This window comes from Eleutherodactylus coqui, chromosome 2 (assembly GCF_035609145.1).
Source record: "Eleutherodactylus coqui strain aEleCoq1 chromosome 2, aEleCoq1.hap1, whole genome shotgun sequence".
In the NCBI taxonomy this organism is placed as follows: domain Eukaryota; kingdom Metazoa; phylum Chordata; class Amphibia; order Anura; family Eleutherodactylidae; genus Eleutherodactylus; species Eleutherodactylus coqui.
In genome coordinates this window covers 345,536,793-345,555,499 of record NC_089838.1, presented here as the reverse complement: position 1 = coordinate 345,555,499, position 18,707 = coordinate 345,536,793, and the positions used below count along the sequence as shown (strand labels likewise).

Here is an 18,707-nt window from a genome sequence, read left to right as displayed (position 1 = left end):
GGAACTCACAAAATTATCAGCCGCCCCTGAGTCAACAAACGCGCGGCCATTCTTTTGACAAGAACCAAAGGAAATAGAACAAGGGAGAAACAACCTGGGAATACCCGGAAATACCTGAGCCCCTAGGCGATCCCTCCGAAGCTTGCCCAGGAGCGGAAGTTTTTCCTGCTGCGACCTCTTGTTACAGGTGACGAGGCAATGTCCCGGGTTCCCGCAGTAGAAGCACAATCTGCTCCTCCGACAGAAGGTCTTGCGATCAGACGCTGACACATACCCCAGCTCCATCTCCTCGATCTGATTGCTGGAACCAACAGGATGTTGCTGCCTCCAGTTTGGCGACACCCCCAGCCCTCAGACGCCGATCAGCCCGTACCGCTAGTGTCATGGCTATCTCTAAGGTCTCCAGCGCAGGATGGCTCAGTAACAAGTTCCTTACAGCACCAGATAACCCAGTAAGAAAGAGGTCCTTTAAGGCCCGGTCGTTCCACCCGGAATCTACACAGAACTGCTGGAAATGAGAACAAAATTCCTCGGCCATCTTCTGGCCCTGACGGAGCCCCAATAATTTGGAAACCGCATAACCAGCAAGATCTGGCTCATCGTAAATCTGACCCAATGCAGAGAAGAAAGAATCCACTGACTGGTGAGGGAGGGGGGGGGGGGGGTGGAGGGGAATCAGGAGGTAATGAAAAGGTCTCAATTCTGCGGGTCCCCCCTTAGTCTGGATATGACTATGGCTACCCTGTGGTGCTCAGATCCAGAGGAGTGTGGGCGCAGACTATGATTTATGACTGCTGTAACAGCCTCCATAATGCGCAGATACTCGGGGTTCACCTTCAGCCCTGAATCTTTGTATGACCAGTGTTTCTGTCAGGGTCGGTTAGGAACGGAGGACTGGAAGTCCCTACAACCAACCCTCTCTCCTGTTCCTACCTACTTGCCCCCCTGGGCTAAACCCCAGGGCGACAACTGGGCGGCGGTCCCTACTCTGCACTGATGGGGACCCCAGGACAAGGACAGGAGAGACCAACTAACCAGAGAGACAATGCACCAATAACAGTGGACTAGAGCGCCTAGTAACCAACAAAGAAACAAACAAGGGACAGACTAAATCCAAGTCAGAGCAAAACCGGGTCAGCAGAGTGGGAGAGCAAGCTGGAGAACAAGCAGACACTGGCAGGGATGACAGTGTCTACCGAGCTAAATAACAAAAGCCCCGCCTAGGTCGGGCAGGACTTGGGGACACGCTGGCCGGCAATGAATATAGACCGGCCCTCCTCCGGCCGCGCCCCCTCACAGGGGAACTCCGAGCCCGGCCGCTGAGGCCCCGCCCAGCAGCGTAGTGGACCCCACGCCGCAAGCCAACAGGGACGTCAAGTGGCACAGAGGGACACCGAGCAGCGCCACCCCGGCGGCCGCCACACCCGGCAGAACCGCCGAGCCACTTCCCGAGAACTACGGGAAGCCATTGTGGGGTCCTTGCAGGGAGAATGAGGGAAGCCATAGTGGGATCCATGTTGGATTGCTGAGGGAAGCCATAGTGGAGTCTGTGCAGGAAGGCTGAGAAGAGCCATAGTGGGGTCTGTGTGGGAATGGAGAGAGGAGCCACAGTGGGCTTTGTGTGGGAGGGCTGGGGGAAGCCATAGTGGGTTTATGTGGGAAAGGTGAGAGGACCCATAGTGGGGATGTATTTCTTCAACAAAGATTTATGAAAAACATTATGAATCCTCCATGACTCTGGTAACGCCAACTCAAAAGCCACCGGATTGATGACTCTGGTATCAGGGAAAGGTCCCACAAAACGTGGGGCTAATTTCATTGCGGGGACCTTTAATCTCAAATTCTTGGAGGAAAGATACACCAACTGACCAACTAAGAAGGAATCCAAGATGGTGCATCTGTTGGCACCACCCCTTAACATGCCTCTCCTGGCCTGTTCTAAATTCCATCAGACCTCACCCCAAACCTCCTCAAGCTTGGCAATTGTAGCATCAGCTGCGGGAATCTCAGAAACCGAAGAAACCCCCAAAGAACATCTGGGGTGATAACCGACATTACAGAAAAACGGCGAGGTACTGGACGCGGAATTGCAGTGATTATTAATGGCAAATTCTGCCAACGCCAAAAATTCTGCCCACTGTTGTTGCCGATCGCTCACATAGAGCCTGAGATACTGGATAAGTTCTTGGTTCATGCGTTCCGTCTGCCCATTAGATTCTGGGTGAAAGGCCATGGAGAATGACAACCCCACTCCCAAGTTCTTACAGAACACACGCCAAAAGCGGGCCACAAATTGTACCCCCCGATCTGACACAACATCATCGGGGATGCCATGCAACCGTACAACTTCCTTAATAAAAATGGATGCCAATTCAGGAGCCGACGGTAACTTCTTCAATGTCACAAAATGAGTCATCTTAGAAAAACGGTCAATTACCACCCATATTACCAAATACCCTTGAGAGACGGGCAAATTGGTAATAAAATTCATGGATAAGTGCGACCATGGTCTGGATGGAACAGGCAGTGGCAGAATGGGCCTCTTGCGACGTCTCCTGACACTCTTCCCACGACCGCAGGTGGTACAGGCTTCCACATAACTCCTGACATCCCGGGCCATCCGTGGCCACCAGTACAAACATTTGCATAATTCTAATGTACTACGGATTCCGGGGTACCCTGCTAAGACCGATGTATGGACCTCCTCCAATACCTGCAACTGCCAGGTACTGGGTACAAAAAGCTTCCCTTTGGGAAGAGAAACTGGGGCCTCAGCCGGGGCTGCCAAACTCTGATTGGATACGTCTGACGTCAAGGCCGCCACCACTATCCCCGGTGCCGGGATCCCCTCAGAATGGGAATCCTCCTGCTCAGGGGCTCCAAAACTACAAGATAAGGCATCCGCTCTAACATTCTTAGAACCTGGAATGTATGTAACTACAAAATTAAAGCGTGAAAAGAACAAAGCCCACCCGGCCTGTCATGCGTTTAGACGTTTGGCAGACTAAATATATCAAATGTTTATGATCAGTAAATACTGTAACTTGATGCTTAGCCCCTCCAGGAAATGTCTCCAGTCCTCAAACGCCCATTTGATGGCTGATAATTCTCTATTGCCAATATCATAGTTTCTCTCTGCAGGACCGAACTTCCTGGAAAAGAAGGCACATGGTTGCACCTTGGCCAGGGAGGTGGAACCCTGCGACAAAACCACCCCCACACCATGTTCGGACGCATCTACGTCCACCACAAAGGGCAAGTTAAGATCGGGTTGTACCAGTAAAGGAGCTGACGAGAATGCCTTCTTCAAACTTACAAAAGCCTCTATCGCCTCAGGTGACCAGTTAACCAAATCAGCGCCCTTCTTGGTTAGATTAGTCAATGGTTTGGTGACTACAGAAAAGTTCCTAATAAACTTACAATAAAAATTTGCAAACCAAGAAAGCGCTGAAGTGCCTTAAGACTGGAGGGTTGGCACCATTCGGTTATGGCACGAACCTTATCAGAATCCATTTGTATGGCGGAAGGAGTTATCACATAGCCCAAAAACGACACCTTCTGTACCCTGAACTGACATTTCTCCAATTTGGCAAACAATTTATTGTCTCGTAGGCGCGAAAGCACAACATGTAAATGACTCACATGAGATTCCCAATCAGGAGAGAAAATTAATATGTCATCCAAATAAACCACCATGAAGACCTCACAGATATCGTGAAAAATGGTGTTCATGAAGCCCTGAGAAACGGCCGGAGCATTGCATAATCCAAACTGCATTACTAATAGAGATGAGCGAACGTACTCGGCCGAGCTTGATGCTCGTGCGAATATTAGGGTGTTCGGGATGCTCGTTACTCTTAACGAGTACCACGCGGTATTCTGGTTACTTTCAGTTTCCTCTCTGAGACGTTAGCGCGCTTTTCTGGCCAATAGAAAGACAGGGAAGGCATTACAACTTCCCCCTGTGACGTTCAAGCCCTATACCACCCCCCTGCTGTGAGTGGCTGGGGCGATCAGATGTCACCCGAGTATAAAAATCGGCCCCTCCCGCGGCTCGCCACAGATGCCTTGTGAGTTAGCTGAGGGACAGTGATGCTGGTGCCGGAGCTGCTGTAGGGAGAGCGTTAGGAGTTAGTGTAGGCTTCAAGAACCCCAACGGCCCTTCTCAGGGCCACATCTAACAGTGTGCAGTACTGTGTTAGCACAGTATTTTTTTTTTTTTGTCCAAAATTGGATCTGCAGAGCATTGCGCCCTGCAATAGGGACAGAAGTGGGGGTTAGGCAGGGAGAGTGTTAGGAGTTAGTGTAGGCTTCAAGAACCCCAACGGTCCTTTCTAGGGCCACTTCTATCCGTGTGCAGTACTGTCCAGGCTGCTGTTAGCTGTGTTGCATATTTTTTTGTTTTCTCAAAACCGTCTGTGCAGAGCATTGCACCCGGCATTAATACTACAGGGAGAGAATTGTGTAGGCAGGGCCACAACACAGTTATTGTTCATTGAATATACGCAGTGGGGTCTTCCCTTTGCCAAAAAGGAAAAGAAATTATAGTTGGCCAGCCTGTGTCAGTCCTAAGGGCTCTGGGTACGTGTGTGCTGCGTGGACAACGTACAAAAATCAGACGCAACCAGCTACGCTTTACTGCAGCCTAGCGCCATTGTCTTTCCTGACTGGCAAATACCTGCTCTGCTAGAGTTAATAACTCTGCTACACTATAGTTGTGTGACACTTTTTGAGGGCCACACCACAGATATTAAACTTCTTGTTCATTGAATATACGCAGTGGGGTCTTCCCTAAGCTAAAAAGGAAAAGAAATTATATTTGGCCTGCCTGTGTCAGTCCTAAGGGCTCTGGGTACGTGTGTGCTGCGTGGACAACGTACAAAAATCAGACGCAACCAGCTACGGTTGAGTGCAGCCTTGCGCCAATTTCTTTCCTGCCTGGGAAATCAAATCACTGGTAATACAGCATGCTGAGGGGTAGGGGTAGGCCTAGAGGATGTGGACGCGGGCGAGGACACGGAGGGCCAAGTCAGGGTGTGGGCACAGGTCAAGCCAGTGCGGTGGCCAGGGGTAGAGGCAGGGCCAGACCGAATAATCCACCAACTGTTTCCCAAAGCACCCCCTCGCGCCATGCCACCCTGCAGAGGTCAAGGTGCTCTACGGTGTGGCAGTTTTTCACAGAGACGCCTGACGACCGACGAACAGTGGTGTGCAACCTTTGTCGCGCCAAGATCAGCTGGGGAGGCACCACCACCAGCATGCGCAGGCATATGATGGCCAAGCACCCCACAAGGTGGGACGATGCCCGTTCACCGCCTCCGGTTTGCACCGCTGCCTCTCCCCCTGTGCCCCAACCTGCCACTGAGATCCAACCCCCCTCTGAGGACACAGGCACTACCGTCTCCTGGCCTGCACCCACACCCTCACCTCCGCTGTCCTCGGCCCCATCCAGCAATGTCTCTCAGCGCAGCGTCCAGAGGTCGCTAGTGCCACAGTTTGAGCGCAAGCGCAAGTACGCCGCCACGCACCCGCACGCTCAAGTGTTAAACGTGCACATTGCCAAATTGATCAGCCTGGAGATGCTGCCGTATAGGCTTGTGGAAACGGAGGCTTTCAAAAGCATGATGGCGGCGGCTGCCCCGCGCTACTCGGTTCCCAGTCGCCACTACTTTTCCCGATGTGCCGTCCCAGCCCTGCACGACCACGTCTCCCGCAACATTGTACGCGCCCTCACCAACGCGGTTACTGCCAAGGTCCACTTAACAACGGACACGTGGACAAGCACAGGCGGGCAGGGCCACTATATCTCCCTGACGGCACATTGGGTGAATTTAGTGGAGGTTGGGACAGAGTCAGAGCCTGGGACCGCTCACGTCCTACCCACCCCCAGAATTGCGGGCCCCAGCTCGGTGGTGGTATCTGCGGCGGTGTATGTTTCCTCCACTAAAGCACCTTCCTCCTCCTCCTCCTCCAACGCAACCTCTGTCTCGCAATCAAGATGTGTCAGCAGCAGCACGTCGCCAGCAGTCGGTGTTGCGCGGCGTGGCAGCACAGCGGTGGGCAAGCGTCAGCAGGCCGTGCTGAAACTACTCAGCTTAGGAGATAAGAGGCACACGGCCCACGAACTGCTGCAGGGTCTGACAGAGCAGACCGACCGCTGGCTTGCGTCGCTGAGCCTCCAACCGGGCATGGTCGTGTGTGACAACGGCCGTAAGCTGGTGGCGGCTCTGCAGCCTCACGCACATGCCATGCCTGGCCCATGTCTTTAATTTGGTGGTTCAGCGCTTTCTGAAAAGCTACCCACGCTTGTCATACCTGCTCGGAAAGGTGCGCCAGCTCTGCGCACATTTCCGCAAATCCCACACGCACGCTGCCACCCTGCGGACACTGCAACATCGGTTTAATCTGCCAGTGCACCGACTGCTGTGCGACGTGCCCACACGGTGGAACTCTACGCTCCACATGTTGGCCAGGCTCTATGAGCAGCATAGAGCTATAGTGGAATACCAACTCCAACATGGGCGGCGCAGTGGGAGTCAGCCTCCTCAATTATTTACAGAAGAGTGGGCCTGGTTGGCAGACATCTGCCAGGTCCTTGGAAAATTTGAGGAGTCTACCCAGGTGGTGAGCGGTGATGCTGCAATCATTAGCGTCACCATTCCTCTGCTATGCATCTTGAGAAGTTCCCTGCAAAGCATAAAGGCAGACGCTTTGCGCTCGGAAACAGAGGCGGGGGAAGACAGTATGTCGCTGGATAGTCAGAGCACCCTCCTGTCTATATCTCAGCGCGTTGAGGAGGAGGGGAAGAGACAGCTTGGCCCACTGCTGAGGGTACCCATGCTGCTTGCCTGTCATCCTTTCAGCATGTATGGCCGGAGGAGGAAGAGGAGGAGGAGGAGGATCCTGAAAGTGATCTTCCTAGTGAGGACAGCCATGTGTTGCGTACAGGTACCCTGGCACACATGGCGGACTTCATGTTAGGATGCCTTTCTCGTGACCCTCGCGTTACACGCATTCTGGCCACTACGGATTACTGGGTGTACACACTGCTCGACCCACGCTATAAGGAGAACCTTCCCACTCTCATACCCGAAGAGGAAAGGGGTTCGAGAGTGTTGCTATACCACAGGACCCTGGTGGACAAACTGATGGTAAACTTCCCATCCGACAGCGCTAGTGGCAGAAGGCGCAGTTCCGAGGGCAAGGTAGCAGGGGAGGCGCAGAGATCAGGCAGCATGTACAGCGCAGGCAGGGGAACATTCTCCAAGGCCTTTGCCAGCTTTATGGCTCCCCAGCAAGACTGTGTCACCGCTCCCCAGTCAAGGCTGAGTCGGCGGGAGCCCTGTAAAAGGATGGTGAGGGAGTACGTAGCGGATCGCACGACCGTCCTCCGTGACGCCTCTGCCACCTACAACTACTGGGTGTCGAAGCTGGACACGTGGCCTGAACTCACGCTGTATGCCCTGGAGGTGCTTGCTTGTCCTGCGGCTAGCGTCTTGTCAGAGAGTGTGTTTAGTGCGGCTGGGGGAATCATCACGGATAAGCGTACCCGCCTGTCAACCGACAGTGCCGACAGGCTAACACTCATCAAGATGAACAAAGCCTGGATTTCCCCAGACTTCTCTTCTCCACCAGCGGACAGCAGCGATACGTAAGCAATACGTAGGCTGCACCCGCGGATGGAAGCATCGTTCTCTCTCACCATCCAAAACGGGGACATTTCTGCTTCATCAATCTGTGTCTAATATTCCTCCTCCTCCTCCTCCTGCTCCTCCTCCTGAAACCTCACGTAATCACGCTGAACGGGCAATTTTTCTTAGGCCCACAAGGCTCACTCATAATTTTTCTAAACAATTTTTATATGTTTCAATGCTCTTAAAAGCATTGGAACTTTAACTTGAACCAATTTTTCGTTACACTGGGCTGCCTCCAGGCCTAGTTACCACTTAAGCCGCATTAACCAAAGCGATTAATGGGTTTCACCTGCCCTCTTGGCTGGCCATGGCCAATTTTTTGGATGTACATTAGTACTGTTGGTACACCAATTTTTGGGGGCCCTCGCCTACAGTGTAATCAAATTAATTTTTAGCCCACCTGCATTACAGCTGACGTTACATCCGCTGTGTTGGGCACTGCAATGGGATATTTTTGTGTACCGCCGGTGGGTTCCAGGGAGCCACCCATGCTGTGGGTCCACAGGGACTTCACAATAGGGAGTTGTACCTGCCTGTGTCTATGAATTAAAAACCGCGGTCTGACTGGGGCATGCAGACACCTTGACAGAATGAATAGTGTGTGGCACATAGGTTCCCCATTGCTATGCCCACGTGTGCAGCTCCTGATGGCGGTGGCACAGGATTCTATTTCTCATTGCTTCTGTACAGCATTGTGGGCTATCGCTCCGCCACTTTTAAAGAGGGTCGCTGCCTAGCCGTGCCAACCTCTGCAGTGTGTGCCTGCGGTTCCTCGTCATGGCAGACGCACTTCTAAATAGACATGAGGGTGGTGAGGCATTAGGGCAGCTGAAGGCTGCGCAGGGACACTTTGGTGTGCGCTGTGGGGGGGAGGGGGGGCAGTTGGTCAGCATGTAACCCAGGAGAAGTGGCAGCGGAGTGTCATGCAGGCAGTGATTGTGCTTTGTTGGAGGTAGTGTGGTGCTTAGCTAAGGTATGCCTTGCTAATGAGGGCTTTTCAGAAGTAAAAGTTTTTGGGAGGGGGGGGCCAACTCTTGCCGCTATTGTGGCTTAATAGTGGGACCTGGGAACCTGAGATGCAGCCCAACATGTAGCCCCTCGCCTGCCCCATCCGTTGCTGTGTCGTTCCCATCACTTTCTTGAATTGCCCAGATTTTCACACAAGGAAACCTTAGCGAGCATCGGCGAAATACAAAAATGCTCGGGTCGCCCATTGACTTCAATGGGGTTCGTTACTCGAAACGAACCCTCGAGCATCGCGAAAAGTTCGTCCCGAATAACGAGCACCCGAGCATTTTGGTGCTCGCTCATCTCTAATTACTAAACTTTCAAAATGTCCGAATGGGGTATTAAATGCGGTCTTCAATTCATCCCCTTCACGAATTCTAATCAGGGTGTAGGCTCCCCTGAGATCAAGCTTGGAGAACCAACAACCCCCCACAACCTGATTGAGTAAATTGGGGATCAATAGCAGCGAGTATTGATTTATTGGAGTAGTTGATTCCTGGGTATCCTGGTGACTCTGGTGATTCCTGGGTATCCGGGTGGCTCTGTGATTCCTGGGTATCCTGGTGGCTCTGTGATTCCTGGGTCTCCTTGGTGGCTTTGGTGATTCCTGGGTGTCGTGGTAGCTCTGGTGATTCCTGGGTTTTCTGGTCGCTCTGGTGATTTCTGGGTCTCCTGGTGGCTCTCGTGATTTCTGGGTATCCTGGTGGCTTTGGTGATTCCTGGGTCTCCTGGTGGCTCTGGTGATTCCTGGGTCTCCTGGTGGCTCTGGTAATTCCTGCATATTCTGGTGGCTCTGGTGATTCCTGGGTATCTTGGTGGCTCTGGTGATTTCTGGGTATCCTGGTGGCTCTGGTGATTTCTGGGTATCCTGGTGACTTTGGTGATTCCTGGGTCTCCTAGTGGCTCTGGTAATTCCTGGGTATCCCTGGTGGCTCTGGTGATTTCTGGGTACCTTGGTGGCTCTGATGATTTCTGGGTACACTGGTGGCTCTGGTGATTTGGTTATCAGTTGAGGTGGGATGGAACCCCTCATTTATAAATGTCCTTTTAGATAGTATAGATGTTCCTCACTGTCTGTTGGGTTGGATCCGATCCAGGTGTATCTGATGGCCTGGCTGTAGACGATGGACGTTTTGATGTGTTTAGGGGGGAAGATGTCCCATCTGAGGTATGTGGGACGATCAATCGGTTTTTGGTACAGGGATGTTTGTATTGAGTTGTATGAAATTTTTATGGTTTTGTCAAAAAAGTTGATTTCTGTATACAAATAGCTTATTGTCAGGTTTATTGTTGGGGGGAATGCCTTGTATCTCTCATGGAATTTTATTAGTTCTTGTTTGGTGCTGGTCCAGTTGATTGGAGCTGCAGGAAGATCATTTGCATATTCCCTGTGCATTTTGGGGAGAGCAAAGAATCACCGTAAGTGGGAAGATTGCTGGGATTAGCTGGGTCTAGCTGCTCGGAGGACATCGCCAAACACTTAGTGGTATTTTACAGGTTATATATCTTCACTACAGTTCTTGACTTTTAGAAGTTTGGAAGTGACATCATCAGACAACATGGAAAAGGAGAGCAGCCATATAGTGAGCTGCAATGTATGCTATATGTTTACAGATCTACCAGCTGAAAAGCTAAACTTCACCTGCCAGAAATGCAAGCTTCTGTCTCTACTGGAGGAAAAGGTGCAGAGTCTTCAGGAGAGAATAGCTACATTGTAACTCATTAAGGCAGAGGAGGATTTCCTGGACAGAGTAGAAGAAAGTCTTCAAGATGTTGAAGGAAAAGAAATGTCCAGCGTACCTGCAGAAGCAGAAGAATGGAAGCATGTAACCCCAAGAAGCAGGAGGATCAGGAGTCAGCCAGCACCCATACTGCTCAGGAACCGGTACAAGGTTCTCACACAGGGGGAGCTGATACTGGTTACTGAGCAGAAGGATAAAGAGGTACAACAAGAAATGACTCTACACACAAAGAACAGAGGAGAAAGAGGTCCAGCAAGAAATGTCTCTACCCACAAAGAGCAGAGGAGAAAGAGGTACAGCAAGAAATGACTCTACCCACAAAGACCAGAGGAGAAAGAGGTACAGCAAGAAATGACTCTACCCACAAAGAGGAGAGGAGAAAGAGGTACAGCAAGAAATGACTCTACCCACAAAGAGCAGAGGAGAAAGAGGTGCAGCAAGAAATGACTCTACCCACAAAGAACAGAGGAGAAAGAGGTGCAACAAGAAATGACTCTACCCACAGAGAACAGAGGAGAAAGAGGTGCAACAAGAAATGACTCTACCCACAAAGAGCAGAGGAGAGGAGAAAGAGGTACAGCAAGAAATGACTCTACCCACAAAGAACAGAGGAGAAAGAGGTGCAACAAGAAATGACTCTACCCACAAAGAGCAGAGGAGAAAGAGGTGCAGCAAGAAATGACTCTACCCACAAAGAACAGAGGAGAAAGAGGTGCAACAAGAAATGACTCTACCCACAAAGAGCAGAGGAGAAAGAGGTACAGCAAGAAATGACTCTACCTACAAAGAGGAGAGGAGAAAGAGGTACAGGAAGAAATGACTCTACCCACAAAGAACAGAGGAGAAAGAGGTACAGCAAGAAATGACTCTACCCACAAAGAACAGAGGAGAAAGAGGTCCAGCAAGAAATGACTCTACCCACAAGGAGGAGAGGAGAAAGAGGTTCAGCCAGAAATGACTCTACCCACAAAGTACAGCGGAGAAAGAGGTACAGCGAGAAATGACTCTACCCACAAAGAGGAGAGGAGAAAGAGTTACAGCGAGAAATGACTCTACCCACAAAGAGCAGAACAGAGGAGAAAGAGGTACAGCAAGAAATGACTCTACCCACAAAGAGCAGAGGAGAGGAGAAAGAGGTACAGCAAGAAATGACTCTACCCACAAAGAGCAGAGGAGAGGAGAAAGAGGTACAGCAAGAAATGACTCTACCCACAAAGAGGAGAGGAGAAAGAGGTACAGCAGGAAATGACTCTACCCACAAAGAGCAGAGGAGAAAGAAGTACAGCAAGAAATGACTCTACCCACAAAGAACAGAGGAGAGGAGAAAGAGGTACAGCAAGAAATGACTCTACCCACAAAGAGCAGAGCAGAGGAGGAAGAGGAACAGCAAAGAAATGACTCTACTCACAAAGAGGAGAGGAGAAAGAGGTACAGCAGGAAATGACTGTACCCACAAAGAGCAGAGGTGAAAGAGGTGCAACAAGAAATGACTCTACCCACAAAGAGCAGAGGAGAGGAGAAAGAGGTACAGCAAGAAATGACTCTACCCAGAAAGAGCAGAGGAGAAAGAGGTACAGCAAGAAATGACTCTACCCACAAAGAGCAGAGGAGAAAGAGGTATAGCAAGAAATGACTCTACCCACAAAGAGCAGAGGAGAAAGAGGTATAGCAAGAAATGACTCTACCCACAAAGAGCAGAGGAGAAAGAGGTACAGCAAGAAATGACTCTACCCACAAAGAACATAGCAAAGGAGAAAGAGGTACAGCAAGAAATGACTCTACCCACAAAGAACAGAGCAAAGGAGAAAGAGGTACAGCAAGAAATGACTCTCCCCACAAAGAGCAGAGGAGAAAGAGGTCCAGCAAGAAATGACTCTACCCACAAAGAACAGAGGAGAGGAGAAAGAGGTACAGCAAGAAATGACTCTACCCACAAAGAGCAGAGCAGAGGAGAAAGAGGTTCAGCAAGAAATGACTCTACCCACAAAGAGGAGAGGAGAAAGAGGTACAGCAAGAAATGACTCTACCTACAAAGAACAGAGGAGAAAGAGGTACAGCAAGAAATGACTCTACCTACAAAGAACAGAGGAGAAAGAGGTGCAGCAAGAAATGACTCTACCCACAAAGAGGAGAGGAGAAAGAGGTGCAGCAAGAAAGGACTCTACCTACAAAGAGCAGAGGAGAAAGAGGTGCAGGAAGAAATGACTCTACCCACAAAGAGCAGAGCAGAGGAGAAAGAGGTACAGAGAGAAATGACTCTACCCACAGAGAGGAGAGGAGAAAGAGGTACAGCAAGAAATGACTCTGCCTAAAAAGAACAGAGGAGAAAGAGGTATAGCAAGAAATGACTCTACCCACAAAGAACAGAGGAGAAAGAGGTACAGCAAGAAATGACTCTACCAACAAAGAACAGAGGAGAAAGAGGTGCAGCAAGAAATGACTCTACCTACAAAGAACAGAGGAGAAAGAGGTGCAGCGAGAAATGACTCTACCCACAAAGAGGAGAGGAGAAAGAGGTGCAGCAAGAAAGGACTCTACCTACAAAGAGCAGAGGAGAAAGAGGTGCAGGAAGAAATGACTCTACCCACAAAGAGCAGAGCAGAAGGAGAAAGAGGTACAGAGAGAAATGACTCTACCCACAAAGAGGAAAGGAGAAAGAGGTACAGCAAGAAATGACTCTACCCACAAAGAACAGAGGAGAAAGAGGTACAGCAAAAAATGACTCTACCCACAAAGAACAGAGGAGGAAGAGGTACAGCAAGAAATGACTCTACCCACAAAGAACAGAGGAGAAAGAGGTACAGCAAGAAATGACTCTACCCACAAAGAGGAGAGGAGAAAGAGGTGCAGCAAGAAATGACTCTACCTACAAAGAACAGAGGAGAAAGAGGTACAGCAAGAAATGACTCTGCCTAAAAAGAACAGAGGAGAAAGAGGTATAGCAAGAAATGACTCTACCCACAAAGAACAGAGGAGAAAGAGGTACAGCAAGAAATGACTCTACCCAAAAAGAGCAGAGCAGAGGAGAAAGAGGTTCAGCAAGAAATGACTCTACCCACAAAGAGGAGAGGAGAAAGAGGTACAGCAAGAAATGACTCTACCTACAAAGAACAGAGGAGAAAGAGGTACAGCAAGAAATGACTCTGCCTAAAAAGAACAGAGGAGAAAGAGGTATAGCAAGAAATGACTCTACCCACAAAGAACAGAGGAGAAAGAGGTACAGCAAGAAATGACTCTACCAACAAAGAACAGAGGAGAAAGAGGTGCAGCAAGAAATGACTCTACCTACAAAGAACAGAGGAGAAAGAGGTGCAGCAAGAAATGACTCTACCCACAAAGAATAGAGGAGAAAGAGGTACAGCAAGAAATGACTCTACCCACAAAGAGCAGAGGAGAAAGAGGTGCAGGAAGAAATGACTCTACCCACAAAGAGCAGAGCAGAAGGAGAAAGAGGTACAGCAAGAAATGACTCTACCCACAAAGAGGAAAGGAGAAAGAGGTACAGCAAGAAATGACTCTACCCACAAAGAACAGAGGAGAAAGAGGTACAGCAAAAAATGACTCTACCCACAAAGAACAGAGGAGGAAGAGGTACAGCAAGAAATGACTCTACCCACAAAGAGCAGAGGAGGAAGAGGTACAGCAAGAAATGACTCTACCCAGAAAGAGCAGAGGAGAAAGAGGTACAGCAAGAAATGACTCTACCCACAAAGAATAGAGGAGAAAGAGGTACAGCAAGAAATGACTCTACCCACAAAGAGCAGAGGAGAAAGAGGTCCAGCAAGAAATGACTCTACCCACAAAGAGCAGAGGAGAAAGAGGTACAGCAAGAAATGACTCTACCCACAAAGAGCAGAGCAGAGGAGAAAGAGGTCCAGCAAGAAATGACTCTACCCATAAAGAGCAGAGGAGAAAGAGGTACAGCAAGAAATGACTCTACCCACAAAGAGCAGAGCAGAGGAGAAAGAGGTTCAGCAAGAAATGACTCTACCCACAAAGAGGAGAGGAGAAAGAGGTACAGCAAGAAATGACTCTACCCAGAAAGAGGAGAGGAGAAAGAGGTACAGCAAGAAATGACTCTACCTACAAAGAACAGAGGAGAAAGAGGTACAGCAAGAAATGACTCTACCCACAAAGAGCAGAGGAGAAAGAGGTACAGCAAGAAATGACTCTACCCACAAAGAGCAGAGGAGAAAGAGGTACAGCAAGAAATGACTCCACCCACAAAGAAGAGAGGAGAAAGAGGTACAGCAAGAAATGACTCTACCCACAAAGAACAGAGGAGAAAGAGGTCCAGCAAGAAATGACTCTACCCAAAAAGAGGAGAGGAGAAAGAGGTGCAGCAACAAAGGACTCTACCCACAAAGAGCAGCGCAGAAGGAGAAAGAGGTACAGCAAGAAATGACTCTACCCACAAAGAGGAGAGGAGAAAGAGGTACAGCAAGAAATGACTCTGCCTACAAAGAACAGAGGAGAAAGAGGTACAGCAAGAAATGACTCTACCCACAAAGAACAGAGGAGAAAGAGGTAGAGCAAGAAATGTCTTTACCCACAAAGAACTGTGTAGGAAGTGCACAGAGTCCTCTTGAATGGAGAAAAAGAAGTGCTGTTGTGAAGAAGAAGAAGAAGAAGAAGAAGAAGAAGAAGAAGAAGAAGAAGAAGAGGAGAGTGGTGGTTGTGGGGGATTACCTATTGAGAGGAACCGAGGCTGCTGTCTGCAGACCTGACATCTCATGAGAGGTGTGCTGTCTTCCAGGGGCTCAAATCACAGATGTGTCTGATAGGCTGTGAAGACTCTTCAGTCCTCCAGAACATCACCCATTCCTACTAATACATGAAGGGACAAATGACACTGCAAAAAACGACCTTGCAACTATCTGCAGAGACTTTGAAGACCTTGGAAAGAAGGTGAAGGAACTAGGAGATCAGGTGGTCCTCTCATCCATCCTCCCAGTGGAAGATGGAACAAGATTCTAGAGCTGAACAACTGGCTACATCGATGGTGCCGTCAGCAAAGATTTGGATTCCTAGACCATGCAGTGAATTACCTATATGAGAGACTGCTTGCTAGAGACGGGTTGCACCTTACAGACAGGTAAGCATATATTTGGTGGGTGCCTTGCTTCACCCATTAGGAGAGCTTTACACTAGAACAATATGGGAAGGGAAGTGAAAGGTAAAAATATACAGCTAATGAATACATCTGAGACCCTCGTTATTAGAAGTGGGAAGAAAGAAAAGAGACAAAAAATTCTGAAGGAAAGTAGAGGAGCAAGAGACCCCGATCACAAACTAACATGTTTTTATACAAATGCCCAGAGCTGGGAAACAAACAGTGAGAACTGGAGCTCCTAACACAGGAAGAGAAATATGGTGGGATGATGCACATGATTGGATACAAGGCTTGAAGGATATAATGTATCTATAAGGAACAGTCCTAATAAAAGGGGAGGAGGCGTTGTGTTGTATGTTAGGAGAACATTCATCTCCACCGAGATTCAAGCTTCAGAGCTGGGAGTTCTGTAGAAGCTGTTTGGGTAAGAATACAAGGAGAGAACAACAGAAAGGACACCATTGTAGGCATTTACTATAGGCCACCAGGACAAGCAGAAGATATGGAGGAACTCTTTCTACATCAGATGGCCAAGCTCTCCAAGAAGCCCAACATAGTGATCATGGGAGATTTTACCCATCCAGACATTTGTTGGGAATCTCTCAGGTAAAAGTAATGGATCCATCAGATTCTTATTGGCTCTTGGTGACAACTTTATCTTCCAGAAGGTAGAAGAGAAAAAAGGGGATCTGCTATGTTGGACCTAATTCTTACCAACAGGGAGGGAATGGTTGAGGAAGTAGGGGTGGCTGGGGCCTTAGGAGGCAGCGATCATGATATCATTGGATGCTGGATAACAAGGGGAGGAAGACCTGAGAAGACTCAGACCTCAAGGTTGGATTTCAGGAAGCAGATTTTACTGAACTCAGAAAGAGGAAGAATCCAATGGCTGGATGTTCTTAAGGACAGATATGTCCAAGAAGGTTGGGAAATATTGTGAAATGAGATTCTCAGAGCACAATCGTTACCAATCCCTAAAAGAAGGAAGGATGGGAAGCATTTAAAGAGACCCGGATGGATGAACACAGAACTTGTAGACATGTTAGAGGAAGAAAAATATGTTTATCAAATGGGAAGAGGGGGGAATATCTAAAGAAGAATATAATGGGGTCTGCAGAAACTGTAGGGGAAGTGTCAGAAAAGGTAAAGCCGATAATGAACTGAGGCTTGTAAGAGAGGCCAAAAGCAATAAAAAAGGGTTTGGGGGTCAAAAGCAAAAGAAAAGTCAGAGATGCTATTGGATGCTTACAAGATGAAAATGGTGAATTGGTTAAGAATGATGCTGAGAAGGAAGAACTTTTAAATTCCTATTTTGTATCTGATCACGTGAGGTCATTATCCCCTCTACTCTTCCTTAGTCAGAGCTCATCTGGAACACTGGGTCCAGTTCTGGCACCCCACTTTAAAAAAGACAATCGACAAACTGGAGCAAGTTCAAAGAAGAGTTACCAAGATGGTGAGCGGTCTGCAAATCATGTCCTATGAGGAACGGTTAAAGGATCTGGGAATGTTTAGCAGAAGAGAAGGCTGAGAGGAGACTTAATAGCTGCCTACAAATATATAAAGGGCTGTCACAGTGCAGGGGGATCAGCCCTATTCTCATCTGCACAAGGAAAGACTAGAAGCAATGGGATGAAAGTGAAAGGGAGGAGACAGATTAGATATTAGACAGTGAGGGGATCAATGAGTTCTTCTTCAATGGAAGTGTTCAAGCAAAGGCTGGACAAATATCTGTCTAGGATGATTTAGTAAATCCAGCACTGAGCAGGGGGTTGGACCCGATGACCCCTGGAGGACCAGATGACCCTGGAGCTCCCTTCCAACTCTACCATGCTATGATTCTATGATTATGATGTCATCAATGTAGCGGAAGTTGGCCAATGGTTTGTTGGCGGCCAGAAAGTCGCTCTCCAGTTTTGCCATGAAAAGCTTGGCATATTGCGGTGCCATTTTACTGCCTGGCGATCCCGGTGAGTTGCAGGAATATCTCTTGGCCAAAGGAGAAATAATTGTATGTGAGGATGAACCTTGTGAGTTGTAACACTGATTCAGAGGCGACCCCATTGGCCTCAAGGTGCGCCTGGCAGGCGGTCAGTACATCTTCGTGTGGGATGTTGGAGTATAAGGACTCCACATCCATGGTGGCCAGGATGGCGCCGGCGGTGAGGGGACCTACGGTTGACAGTTTGTTCAGTAGGTCCTTGGTGTCCTTCAAGTAGCTGGTTGTGTTTCTTACCAGTGGTTTGAGGACACCTTCTACCCATTCTGAGGTTCCTTCAGTGAGGGTTTCCACACCTGAGATAATTGGGGGGAACAGTAGTGGGGTTAATGTGGGAAGATTGAGGGCAGCTGGTGTATTAGTAATAGTGTTCCCTATATCAGCCCCAGTCGTGGGAGGGGGTTGGAAGTGGTTGGGGTCTTGGACCTTATGGGACTACCTGGAATGGTTGATATAAGTGCTGCGGAATAAGTTAGCGCTATACAAATAAAGATTATTATTATTATATCACCACTTGGTGTTCTATATGGCGCCATCTTTAACCCAAGGCCCGCATAGTTAATAGGATGATTTAATGTTATATGCTTATTACGGATGTTATAGCACAGTAAGCACAGTAGAATGGAAGGCTGATAGTGAGCAGCATTGTGTGACAGCCATAAAGCTGTGGACAGCAATATATCAGAGGAGGCTTCTGCTCGTTCCGAAGGCGTTCTGATGTTTGGTTCTACGAAGTGTGGGCAGAATGATTACTCTACGTAAGTCGTGGGAAGCGTCCATCTGAGGGAAGGATCTGCTACCTCCAGATCTGGACACATGGGGGGAGGGCACTCTGCATATTGTCGCAGTCATGTGACTACTCCATGCTGTATGACATGGACAAGAGCCATCATCTCCGAGCCAGAGTAATCAGACCGTGTTCCTTCACCATTCTGCAAACCACAGGTCACTGAGAAATGCAACCACCAGTATGCAACAGAACAAACCAAAAACCAGACCAATGTGGTGGGCACTGCCGGGAGCTACGATATCTGCTTTTGGGGCAGCGCTGCTGTGTCTCTGACCAGAGGCTCCCCACCACTGACAGCTGACCTGAGGCTCCCCACCACTGACAGCTGACCTGAGGCTCCCCACCACTGACAGCTACCAGA

At 49.1% G+C, this 18,707-nt stretch overlaps 1 protein-coding gene across 1 annotated transcript in view; it reads left to right on the top strand.

Moving 5' to 3' along the window:
• ACAP1 (ArfGAP with coiled-coil, ankyrin repeat and PH domains 1) overlaps positions 1-18,707 on the top strand; it is a 160,365-nt gene that overhangs the window by 26,669 nt on the left and 114,989 nt on the right. The window lies entirely within an intron of this gene.